Genomic DNA, 11,344 nt, shown 5'->3' with positions numbered 1-11,344 from the left:
TTGATGCAGTGATGAGGTAAACTTAATTCTAAACTTGGTAATCATAATTGTTCTTATCCAGAAGGGAAAAGGAATGGAGTGGAGGTAAACGTAATTCATGAGAAATACCACTCAGTCATATTAGTGAGAAGAGGGGAATTTTGGTCATGTTTATGATTTGGAGCATGCTGTCTTTCACCAGTTTTAAAGACATGGTTACAGAATGCCCTTTTTTTGTCTTGATTCATCATAGCCACGTAGGAGCATGGTCTCACATTGCTGGTGTCTGACGTGTTTCTCTCCAACAGCGTAAGACTTGGCCTTGCAGTGAGGGGAGGCTGGCTCCTGGACTTGTGGACCAGTTTTTGCCTTACTTATTCTCTGAACACTGAAGTATTTCCTGTGATGTACTGGACACTGTTTTCCATTATGTACCTCAGTTAAAATATGTAAATTTACTTCTTAGCAAGCTGTATAATACTTTTAAAAAGCTCCTTTATGAGTCTAATGAGACTAATATATCTATGCAAATTTTTGGAATGCAAGCCTAGGAAGGAACAAAGTCAGCATCAATATTCCAACCAAGCCTTTCTTGCTCCGATAATGTGCTTTTGTTTTTTTGTGTGTGTTTTTGTTTTTTTAGACAGAGTTTCACTCTTATCACCCAGGCTGGAGTGCAGTGGCGCAATCTTAACTCACTGCAACCTCTGCTTCCCGGATTCAAGTGATTCTCCTGCCTCAGCCTCCTGAGTAGCTGGGGTTACAGGTGCCCACTGTCACACCTGGCTAATTTTTTTTCATATTTTTAGTACAGACAGGTTTTCACCATGTTGGCCAGGCTGATCTCAAACTCCTGACTTCAGGTGATCTGGCCGTGTCAGCGTCCTAAAGTGCTGGAATGGATTATAGGTATGAACCACTGTTCCTGGCATATATGCTTTTGCTTCTAATTTATCAATAGGCCTCTTATGCCAGCACTACAGAGTAAAAAGCAACATGCAAAAGTCAGCTTTTTGTCTGTACACTTCCATGGAACAATCCAATCACTTCATTGAAGGTGTCCAGCAAACTCTTGTTGAGAAAATCCCTGTTGAAACTTCTCAGTGTCAAAAGCCCAGGTATCACAGGATAGAGTAAATCAGCAACCAAACCATGACTGTATGTGGAGATGGCATATTCAGCCCCAGATAATGTATTCACGTGAGTGAAGGGTGGAGTCATTGCCTGTCAGATTCTACAGTCATTTGGATTAGAGAGGGCAATACAGAGTTAGGTGCTACTGAATCCAACCACTGACTCCTCCCTCGAAGGCAATACCCACAGTGATAGTGTGGGCCACAGAGTAGAAACCCCACCATGAACATGACTCCAAATGTGATTTTGCCCAGGATGCAGGTGCTGTGCTGGGATGGCCAGTGAAGGTAGGGGACATTGGAAGCACAGGGTGAGGGAGATGAACAGGATACAGCTGAGCCTGATTATTGGCCTTGACTGTGGGAGTATCTTGATGCTTCACAAACACCCCAGAGAGGACATAGCACAGGCTCAAAGAGTGTTCATAAACCAGAAGGCCACCACTTTTGGAAGGCAGTGATGTGACTTTCTGTTTGAGTCCTGATGCTCTGTTTACAGCATACACTGTTCTTCATCTGATTAGAAAAGCAATGCTGGCCAGGCACAGTGGCTCACGCCTCTAATCCCAGCACTTTGGGAGGCTGAGGCAGGCAGATCACCTGAGGTCAGGAGTCCAAGACAAGCCTGACCTGCCTTGGACCTATTGGACTGAACAAAGGGGAGCAAACGCAGGAATAAAAGACAAGAGACAAAAGAGTATATTTGGAAGAAAGGTTGGGGGGCACCTTGCCTCTAGTGGACAAGGGCCCCGAGCTTTACACAGCCCTCCGTATTTATTAGGCAAAAGAAATAGCAAGAAAAGCGGAGGTGATTGTCGGGTAATTGTCAGTTGGCCGTTTGGTTCACAGCAGGCTTGTGAGACTGCATCCTTTGGACAAAAGGCACTAATTTTCTCAGTAGATAACTTCAAGGTGCCCAGTGCCAGGAAGTGATGTCCCTCAGCAAACCTTTTGGTGGCAAGGCAGTGAGTTTGCCCACATCCTGCATTCATGATAAACAGTTTGCTGTTTGATCCCGTATAGACTCCAGCGGAATGCTGAGTTGGTCACGTCCCATGGGCCTTCGGCTCCCTGCATATCCCCCTTTTTGTTTATGTATTAATTGAAAGAATGTAAGGCCAGGCTGAGCAGCTCTCATTATCCGATTGGCGGTCCATCCAATTTTACAGAAAACGTAGCATTAGAACTGTGTCGTGACTCTGTTAGGCCTTCTCTCTGTCTTTGCACTCAGGCTCAGCTGGCTCATGGCTCTTACTGGAGGGACCAGGCCCATGCTTGGCCACCCTGGGTTCCTCCCATCTCCTGTTCCATGGTCACACGCACCTTGAGGGCACCCACACGGTTTGTCCATCTTCTGTAGAAACACAAGCATACCCTCTTCCCCAAGTCAGTAAATCCACTGGACTTTTCCATTGCCCTTCTTCCAGGGATTTCCATAACACTTTCAGATAAACTTTCCTCTTTTCCTCTAACACTTGCCAATGTCTTTCTGCTGGAGTCTTACCATCTGGACCAGGAGTCAAAAATTTAAAGTAAATAAGGCTAAATGTAGTCTTGATTGAGGTGGTAGTTGGCCTCCTATACCCCCTTTTTGTTTTTTCAACATGCGTTGTAATGTTTGATGTGCCCACTCTATAATGCCTTGTCCTCTAGGATTATAAGGAATTTATTTCTATTTTATGGGTTATAGCCCAAAGCTGTCAGAAATCCTGGTGTCCTAGCCCTTTTCTATATGTTTTTTTTTTTTACTATATGTTTTTTTACTATATGAAAAGCATGGCCAGTATAAGTGTTCGTTTTTAATTGTTTAGGTATTCCCATATGAGCAAATGATGACAGATGATGTCACCGTACATGACCAGCTGTCTCACCTGTTTGGCATGTAGCATGCAGCATATGAGAATAAGTGAAATAAATTAAGTAGTTCTGGGTCTAGTGTACTTTTAACTGTAGCAGTTTCTATGCGACTGGCTACATTTACAACATAAGCTGAATCACAATGTTGATAGGATCTGAAGCTGTGAGCTGTAAAAACCTGAATGACTGCAATTAGCTCTGAGTGTTGAGCTGAAACCCCAGAGGTCATTATTGTTTTGGGACCTTTTTGGAATAACAAATACTGGAGAATTCCAGGGGCTAACTGACTTTTCTTTTCTTTTTTTTTTTTTTTGAGGCAGAGTCTCGCTCTGTCGCCCAGGCTGGAGTAAAGGTCTACCTCCCGGGTTCACACCATTCTCCTGCCTCAGCCTCCCGAGTAGCTGGGACTACAGGCACCCGCCACCACGCCTGGCTATTTTTTTTTGTATTTTTAGTAGAGACGGGGTTTCACCTTGTTAGCCAGGATGGTCTCGATCTCCTGACCTTGTGATCCACCTGCCTCGGCCTCCCAAAGTGCTGGGATTACAGGCGTGAGCCACCGTGCCCGGCCTGCTAACTGACTTTTCTATATGTCCTGCGTTCAATTGCTCTTTTACCAACAGATGAAGTTCATCTAGCTTCTTTTGTGTTAGGGGCATTGATCCACCCATGTAGGTTTGTCACTGAGCCATTCTAATGGTAAGGCAGTGGGCAAAGGAGAAATATCAAATATCAATGACCCCCATCAGAAATCCTGGTGTCCTAGCCCTTTTCTATATGTTTTTCCAGTTACTGATATCGGGTTAGGATTTCATTGTAGAAATTTCCCTAAAACTTTTTCACTCTGATATCCTATGTTCTTCAGCATTTTAAATCCTGGGTTATCAAAGTTTTCATTTGTAAGTCTCCTATCCCATGCTGTAAGTAAGTCTCGACCCCGTAAATTGATGGCTATATTTGCAACATAAGGCTGCAAAGTCCAGAGCGAGCTTAAAGTTGTAAAAGTTCTTAATAAATAAACAGAGTAACCTGATAGGCCGGGCGCGGTGGCTCACGCCTGTAATCCCAGCACTTTGGGAGGCCGAGGCGAGCGGATCACAAGGTCAGAAGATTGAGACCATCCTGGCTAACACAGTGAAACCCCGTCTCTACTAAAAATACAAAAAATTAGCCGGGTGTGGTGGCGGGTGCCTGTAGTCCCAGCTACTTGGGAGGCTGAGGCAGGAGAATGGTGTGAACCCGGGAGGCGGAGCTTGCAGTAAGTGGAGATCGTGCCACTGCACTCCAGACTGAGTGACAGAGCGAGACTCCGTCTCAAAAAAAAATAAGAAATAAATAAACAGAGTAACCTTAGCTCTCTAAGTGCTAGTAAACTCAGATCGAGTGATTGAATTATGTGGTCTCTACTAGCCTGAGGCTTTTCCATGTTTACCAGACCCATCAGTAACAGTGTTAAAGCATTAGGTATGGGGGAGTGCAATACCGCTTCGAATTGCCTTTTACTTAAACGAATCCTGATGATAATCAGGGTCATAACTTAGCATTGGGACTGCATTAATCATTAAGATTGCTAGCTGAAATAAGTAATAAGTTTAAAAAAATCTGAACGCATCTCTAGAAGCAGAGACTTAAATGATATACTTTAACCATGTGCTTAAAGCCACGGGTGGAATAGCTTAAATCTTGTAATTGAGTTTTCCGGCTGACCAAGTTTATGGACTTTAATCTGGCAGTCTTGAAAACAGTGACTCACTGGCTGGGGAACTCAATTTAGGACTCTTTTAGCGAGTACAAATCACACTATCTGTAATCAGTGGGTAAGACAGTCATTCATGCATAAGTTTTCACTACAGTTAACTTTTCTTCACTTTCTGAGAAGGACACAATATTTTTACCTTCTAATTTAACAAATATCATTTAATTAGGTTTAAAGTTCTCCTTTAAAGGATAATGTGTGGTTTTACATGCCTAGCTTTTAATTACTCATTAACTAATTCGTGGGCCCTCTGTAATCTCTTTGCCTTCAGAGGTTACTGTTTTACTTAAATTGAATTTGGAAAGCTACGTCAGGGGTACGAGAGAGATAACAGTGGCCATTATTAGAAAAGAGGTTTTTCAAATTCTTATGTTTTACTTAAATCTTAGCAGAGAATCATAGTCTGGGACGTAACGTAACACATGAAATTTTGCTATGGGCTGCCCACAGAGCCAGAGGGCTGCGGTGCAGGTCCTGGGCGGCGGCCGCATTGTACTTCCTCAGGTTTTGCCTGTGTCTGCGCGGCTCCCTCCCTCCTTTGCCGTGGGTGGGTCATGCTGCCCGCCTGGGCGGACCTTGTCGGCTTGGTCGCCGCGAGCTTTTCTGCTGCTGAGCCTTTTCTTCTGCCCACCGCTTGCTTGGTCGCGCGGTTTCGGCTTCTAATGCCTTTTTTCTTTTTTTTTTTTTTGAGACGGAGTATTTGCTCTTGTTGCCCAGGCTGGAGTGCAATGGCGCGATCTCAGCTCACCGCAACCTCCGCCTTCCAGGTTCAAGCGATTCTCCTGCCTCAGCCTCCCCAGTAGCTGGGATTACAGGCACGGGCCACCACGCCCGGCTAATTTTGTATTTTTAGTAGAGACAGGGTTTCTCCATGTTGCTCAGGCTGGTTTCGAACTCCCGACCTCAGGTCATCTGCCCGCCTTGGCCTCCCAAAGTGCTGGGATTACAGGCATGAGCCATCGCGCCCGGCCTTTCTTATCTTTTTATAGACATACACCTGCTTGCCTTGCCGATTTTGCATTACTGAGCAGGTTAAGCGCTCTCCTTCTAATGCTGCCTGCTTAAGACAGGGACTGATAGCTGTAGCGTATCATCTGTCCTTTTTCCTATCTGTTGGAGGAGGAGGCTTAGGTAAGACCTCTGTTTCCTCCTTGTTATTTTGGCCCAGTGATATTGGGGCTGAGGGAAGAGAAGGTGATAAGGCAGGTGACGTTTTCTCCTCCTTCCTCTTTTTAGGTTCTTCTGTGTATAACTGAGCCAGGACTGCTCTAATTAAAGCCCATAACGTTAAAGATTTTACTGGGACCTGACGCCTTTGCACCTGATGTTGTTTAAGATTTCTCCCCACTCGTTCCCAGAGTTCTAAGCCTAGCGTTCCTTCTTCCGGGAACCATGGGCTTTGTACTCCATTATTGACCACACTAGTTTTTAATTCCTTCAACAACTTAAATTCTAGTGGGGTGTGTTCATGAATAAACTGCTGTGGATTATTTGAATCGGGCCTTACGGAAATAGGAAAAGCGCAAGGTCCTAAGGGCTCTCCAGCTATGGCAGCATAGTGTAAAATTCTTTGTATTGGGGTCTCTATTTCTGCTACCGAAGGAAGCGGTACAGATGTTTCAGCAATTGGAGGAGGCGATATAGGCCAATTTTTATCCTCCCTCACCCGTTTTTTATTTTCAGTTGGCGCTGTGGGTGGGACAACAGATTCTTTCAGATTTTTAGACTCAGCCTGCTGTCCCGCAGAATAATAAGGAGATAATGGCAGAGGTACAGTATGAACTAAACTCCAAGTGGAGAAAACTGAAGAATCAACTTTAAAACCTTTTTGATGAGCCTGTTTTAATCCTTCTCCTGCTCTGTCCCAATTTTCCACATCAAGAGTGTCTGTCTGTGGAAACCATGGGTGATGCGTTAATAACCGTTTGTGGCTTCTGCAGGAGGTTAGTTAGTGCCTGCGAATTAACCTGAGCTCCAGACTGTCTCAACAGAACTTTAAGCAAGTGCACATAAGGTTTTTCTTCAGTAGACAAATTTTTCCCCTTGTTACCCTGATTCAGAAAACTTCCCCTTCCCAGTACTTCTTTAAAGCACTGCCCCCAGTACGTCTTTAGGGCACTGTTATATACGCTACCGGCAGGCTCGTCCTGGAGTCCCCGTGCATCTTGTCAATTGCAGTTCTTCTGCTCCAGCAGACCTTCTTCGTTCAGGTCCTCATAGTCCCGTGTTCGGACTGTCGCCTGTTCGAGTGCCACTTATAGAGCTCCCGATCCTGTCGCTGTTTGGGGTGCCACTATGTAACTCGCACGGACCTAGGGAGACTGAACAAAGGGGGTCGAACGTGGGAATAAAAGACAAGAGACAAAAGAGTATATTTGGAAGAAGGGGTGGGGGCGGCACCTTGCCTCTAGTGGACAAGGGCCCCGAGCTTTACACAGCCCTCCGTATTTATTAGGCAAAAGAGATAGCGAGAAAAGTGGGTAATTGTCAGTTGGCCGTTTGGTTCTGTTTGGTTCACAGCAGGCTTGTGAGATGGCATCCTTTGGACAATAGGCACTAATTTTCTCAGCAGATAACTTCAAGGAGGCCAGTGCCAGGGAGTGATGTCCCTCAGCAAACCTTTTGGTGGCAGGGCAGTGTGAGTTTGCCCACAACGTGCATTCATGATAAACAGTTTGCTGTTTGATTATATAGGCTCCTCCGGAATGCTGAGTTTGTCCTGTCCCAGGGGCCTTTGGCTCCGTACGCTGACCATCATGGAGAAACCCCGCCTCTACTAAAAATACAAAATTAGCCAGGTGTGGTGGCACATGCCTGTAATCCCCGCTACTTGGGAGGCTGTGGCAGGAGAATCGCTTGGACTCTGGAGGTGGAGGTTGCGGTGAGCTGTGATCACACCATTGCACTCCAGCCTAGGCAAAAAAAGCGAAATTATGTCTCAAAAAAAAAAAAAAAAAAAAAAGAAAAAGAAAAAAGAAAAGCAACGCTGCAGTTTGTAAGTTTCAACAATTTAGAATTAACAGTTATTTTGGCAATCTAGGACTCATTCTTCATTCTGGCTGCAGACAGAGCTACGGATAGGGAATGTCACACATATTTTTAAGGTTATGTTGTCTTCTACGTTAAATGGGTAAATGGAGTACATTTCCACTTTGTGTTTCCATATGCAATGGAAGGCCAAGGCAGCAGAATCCCTTGAGGCCAAGACTTCAAGACTAGCCTGGGCAATATAGTCAGACTGTGTCTCTACAAAATATTTTTTAAATTGTTTATATAATTTATGAGATTCCAGTGTCATGCTGTCAGCTAATATTAGGAAATTAGTAGGTGTGACTGTGGTATTCTGGTTATAAGAAATGCTTCAATTTTTTTTCTTTATTTTATTTTTTTTTTTGAGATGGACTTTCGCTCTTGTTGCCCAGGCTGGAGTGCAGTGGCGTGATCTCAGCTCACTGCAACCTCTGCCTCCCGGGTTCAAACGATTCTCCTGCCACAGCCTCTCAAGTAGCTGGGATTACAGGCATGCGCCACCACGCGCAGCTAATTTTTGTATTTTTAGTAGAGACGGGGTTTCACCGTGTTGGCCAGGATGATCTCCATCTCTTGACCTTGTGATCTGCTCGCCTCAGCTTCCCAAAGCACTGGGATTACAGGCATGAGCTACTGCGCTCAGCCTTTTTTTCCTTTTTTTGTTTTGAGACGGAGTCTCGCTCCGTCGCCCAGGCTGGAGTGCAGTGGCGCGATCTCGGCTCACTGCAAGCTCCGCCTCCTGGGTTCACGCCATTCTCCTGCCTCAGCCTTCCGAGTAGCTGGGACTACAGGCGCCCACCACCACACCTGGCTAAATTTTTGTATTTTTAGTAGAGATGGGGTTTCACCATGTTAGCCAGGATGGTCTCGATCTCCAGACCTCGTGATCTGCCCGCCTTGGCCTCCCAAAGTGCTGGGATTACTTACAGGTGTCAGCCACCACGCCTGGCCTTTTTTTTTTTTTTTTAAACAGAGTCTTGCTCTATCACCCAGGCTGGAGTGCAGTGGCATGATCTCGGCTCACTGCAACCTCCGCCTACCAGGTTCAAGCGATTCTCGTGCCTCAGCCTCCTGAGTAGCTGGAATTATAGGCGTGTGCCACCATGCCTGACTAATTTTTGAATTTTTGGTAGAGATGAGGTTTCACCATGTTGGCCAGGCTGGTCTCAAATTCCAGACCCCAAGTGATCTGCCTGCTTTGGCCTCCCAGAGTGCTGGGATTACAGGTATGAGCCACTGTGCCGGCCTCAGAAATGCTTCCATTCTTGAGATGTGAAAATTGCCTTTTTAGATATACATTAAAAAAAAAAATAGAGATGGAGTCTTACTATGTTGACCAGGCTGGTCTCGAACTCCTGGCATTAAGCGATCCTCCCATCTCGGCCCCCCATAGTGCTAGGATTACAGGCATGTGTAACCACACCTGAGATGTTTTGTATTTGCAGTTTTTAATAAAGCAAAGTCAAAAAGGACAATTTTTAGGATAAATGACCTTAGGTTGAAAACATTTTTATTTTCAAGGAAAAATTTGTGAATTCATTCCTGTACCAAAAAATTATATCCAGTTCATTTACTACGGCATGAAATTTTATTGAAAAGAACTTAATAATTGCAAATGTGAGCAGCAGTTATTTTATTCTTTCCTTTCACTTACTGTCTCCCTGAGTTTCTTTTCTTTTTTTTTTATTTATTTATTTTTTGAGACGGAGTTTCCCTCTTGTTGCCCAGGCTGGAATACAATGGCGCGATCTTGGCTGACTGCAATCTCCGCCTCCTGGGTTCAAGCAATTTTCCTGCCTCAGCCTCCCAAGGAGTAGCTGGGATTACAGGCATGCATCACCATGCCCGGCTAATTTTGTATTTTTAGTAGAGATGGAGTTTCTCCATGTTGAGGCTGGTCTCGAACTCCTGACCTCAGGTGATCCTCCTGCCTCAGCCTCCCAAAGTGCTGGGATTACAGGCATGAGCCATCGTGCCCGGCTGGATCTTTTACCTACCATATAGATAAAACCATGGTCAAAAGTGATACAGAAGCAGGCGGAGCAAGATGGACAAATAGAACCCTCCAGTGATTGTTCCCCCAACAAGAACACCAAATTGAACAGCTATCCACACAAAAAAGTAACTTAGGCCGGGCGCGGTGGCTCACACCTATAATCCCAGCAGTTTGGGAGGCTGAGGCAGGCAGATCACGAGGTCAGGAGTTCAAGACCAGCTTGGCCAATATGGTGAAACACCGTCTCTAGTAAAAAATACACAAATTAGCCGGGCATGGTGGTGTGCACCTGTAGTCCCAGCTACTCAGGAGGCTGAGGCAGGACAATCGCTTGAACCCGGGAGGTGGAGGTTGCAGTGAGCCGAGATCGTGCCACTGCACTCCAGCCTGGGTGACAGACTGAGACTCCGTATCAAAAAAGAGAAGAAGAAAAAGAAAGAAGAAGAAGAAGGAGGAGGAGGAGAAGAAGAAGAACCAAACATCAGCTGTGCAATCACAGTACCTAGTCTTATATTAAGTAAAGAGGCACGGAAAAGGGTGTGAAAGCAGCCTTGAATTGCCTATGCTACCACTTTCCCATCCTCTTGCAGAAGCCACATGGCACAGAGAGAGAATCTGTAAGCTTGGGAGAGGGACAGCACGGTGATTGTGGGACTTTGCATTGGAACTCAGTGCTGCCCTGTCATTAGCAGAAAGCAATATGGAGCAGAACTCAGCCAGTGCCCATGGGAGGAGCGTTTAGATCAGCCTTAGCCAGAGTCGAATTGTCCACCCCAATTGCCAGAACCTGAGTTCTGGCAAGCCCTGTCACCATGGGCTAAAATGTTCTGGTGTCCTAAAGAAACTTGAAAGGTAGTCAGGGTCACAAGGATTGCAATTCCTGTGTAAGTCTTGGTGTTGGGTGGGCTTGGAGCCAGTGGACTTGGAGTGCACACGACCTAGTGAGACACTAGCTGGGGTGGCAAAGGGAATACTTGTGCCACCACTCTCCTGACCCCAGGCAGTACAGCCAGCAGCTCAGGGAGAGACTACTTCCTTCTACTTGAGAAGAAAGGGGAGAGTAAAGAGGGCTTATATTGCAACTTGGATGCAAGCTCAGCAACAGGGCACCAGGCAGAGTCGTGAGGCCTCTATTCCAGGCCCTAGCTCCTGGACATTTCTAGATACACCCTGGGCCAGAAGGGAACCTACTGCCTTGAAAAGAAGAACCCGTTCCTGGCAGAATTCATCACCTTCTGAACCCCTGGGCCCTGTGTGATCAGCAGGGGTAGCCAGGCAGTACTTGTATGGGCCTTAGGTAAGACTTAGAGCTGTACTGGCTTCAGGTGTGACCCAGCACATTTCTACCTGTGGTGGCTATGGGGAGAGATTCCTGCTGCTGGAGGAAAGGAGAAGGAAGAATAGGCCAGACGCAGTAGCTCATGCCTGTAATCCCAGCACTTTCGGAGGCTGAGCCCAGGAGTTCAAGACAAGCCTGGGCAACATGGCAAAATCCCATCTCTACAAAAAATACAAAAGATTAGCCAGGTGTGATGGTGTGCACCTGTAGTCCCAGCTACTTGGGAGGCTGAGGTGGGAGAATCACTTGAGCCC

Source organism: Nomascus leucogenys, chromosome 10 (assembly GCF_006542625.1).
Source record: "Nomascus leucogenys isolate Asia chromosome 10, Asia_NLE_v1, whole genome shotgun sequence".
Classification (NCBI taxonomy): Eukaryota; Metazoa; Chordata; class Mammalia; order Primates; family Hylobatidae; genus Nomascus; species Nomascus leucogenys.
Note: the sequence above shows the minus strand (reverse complement) of the source record.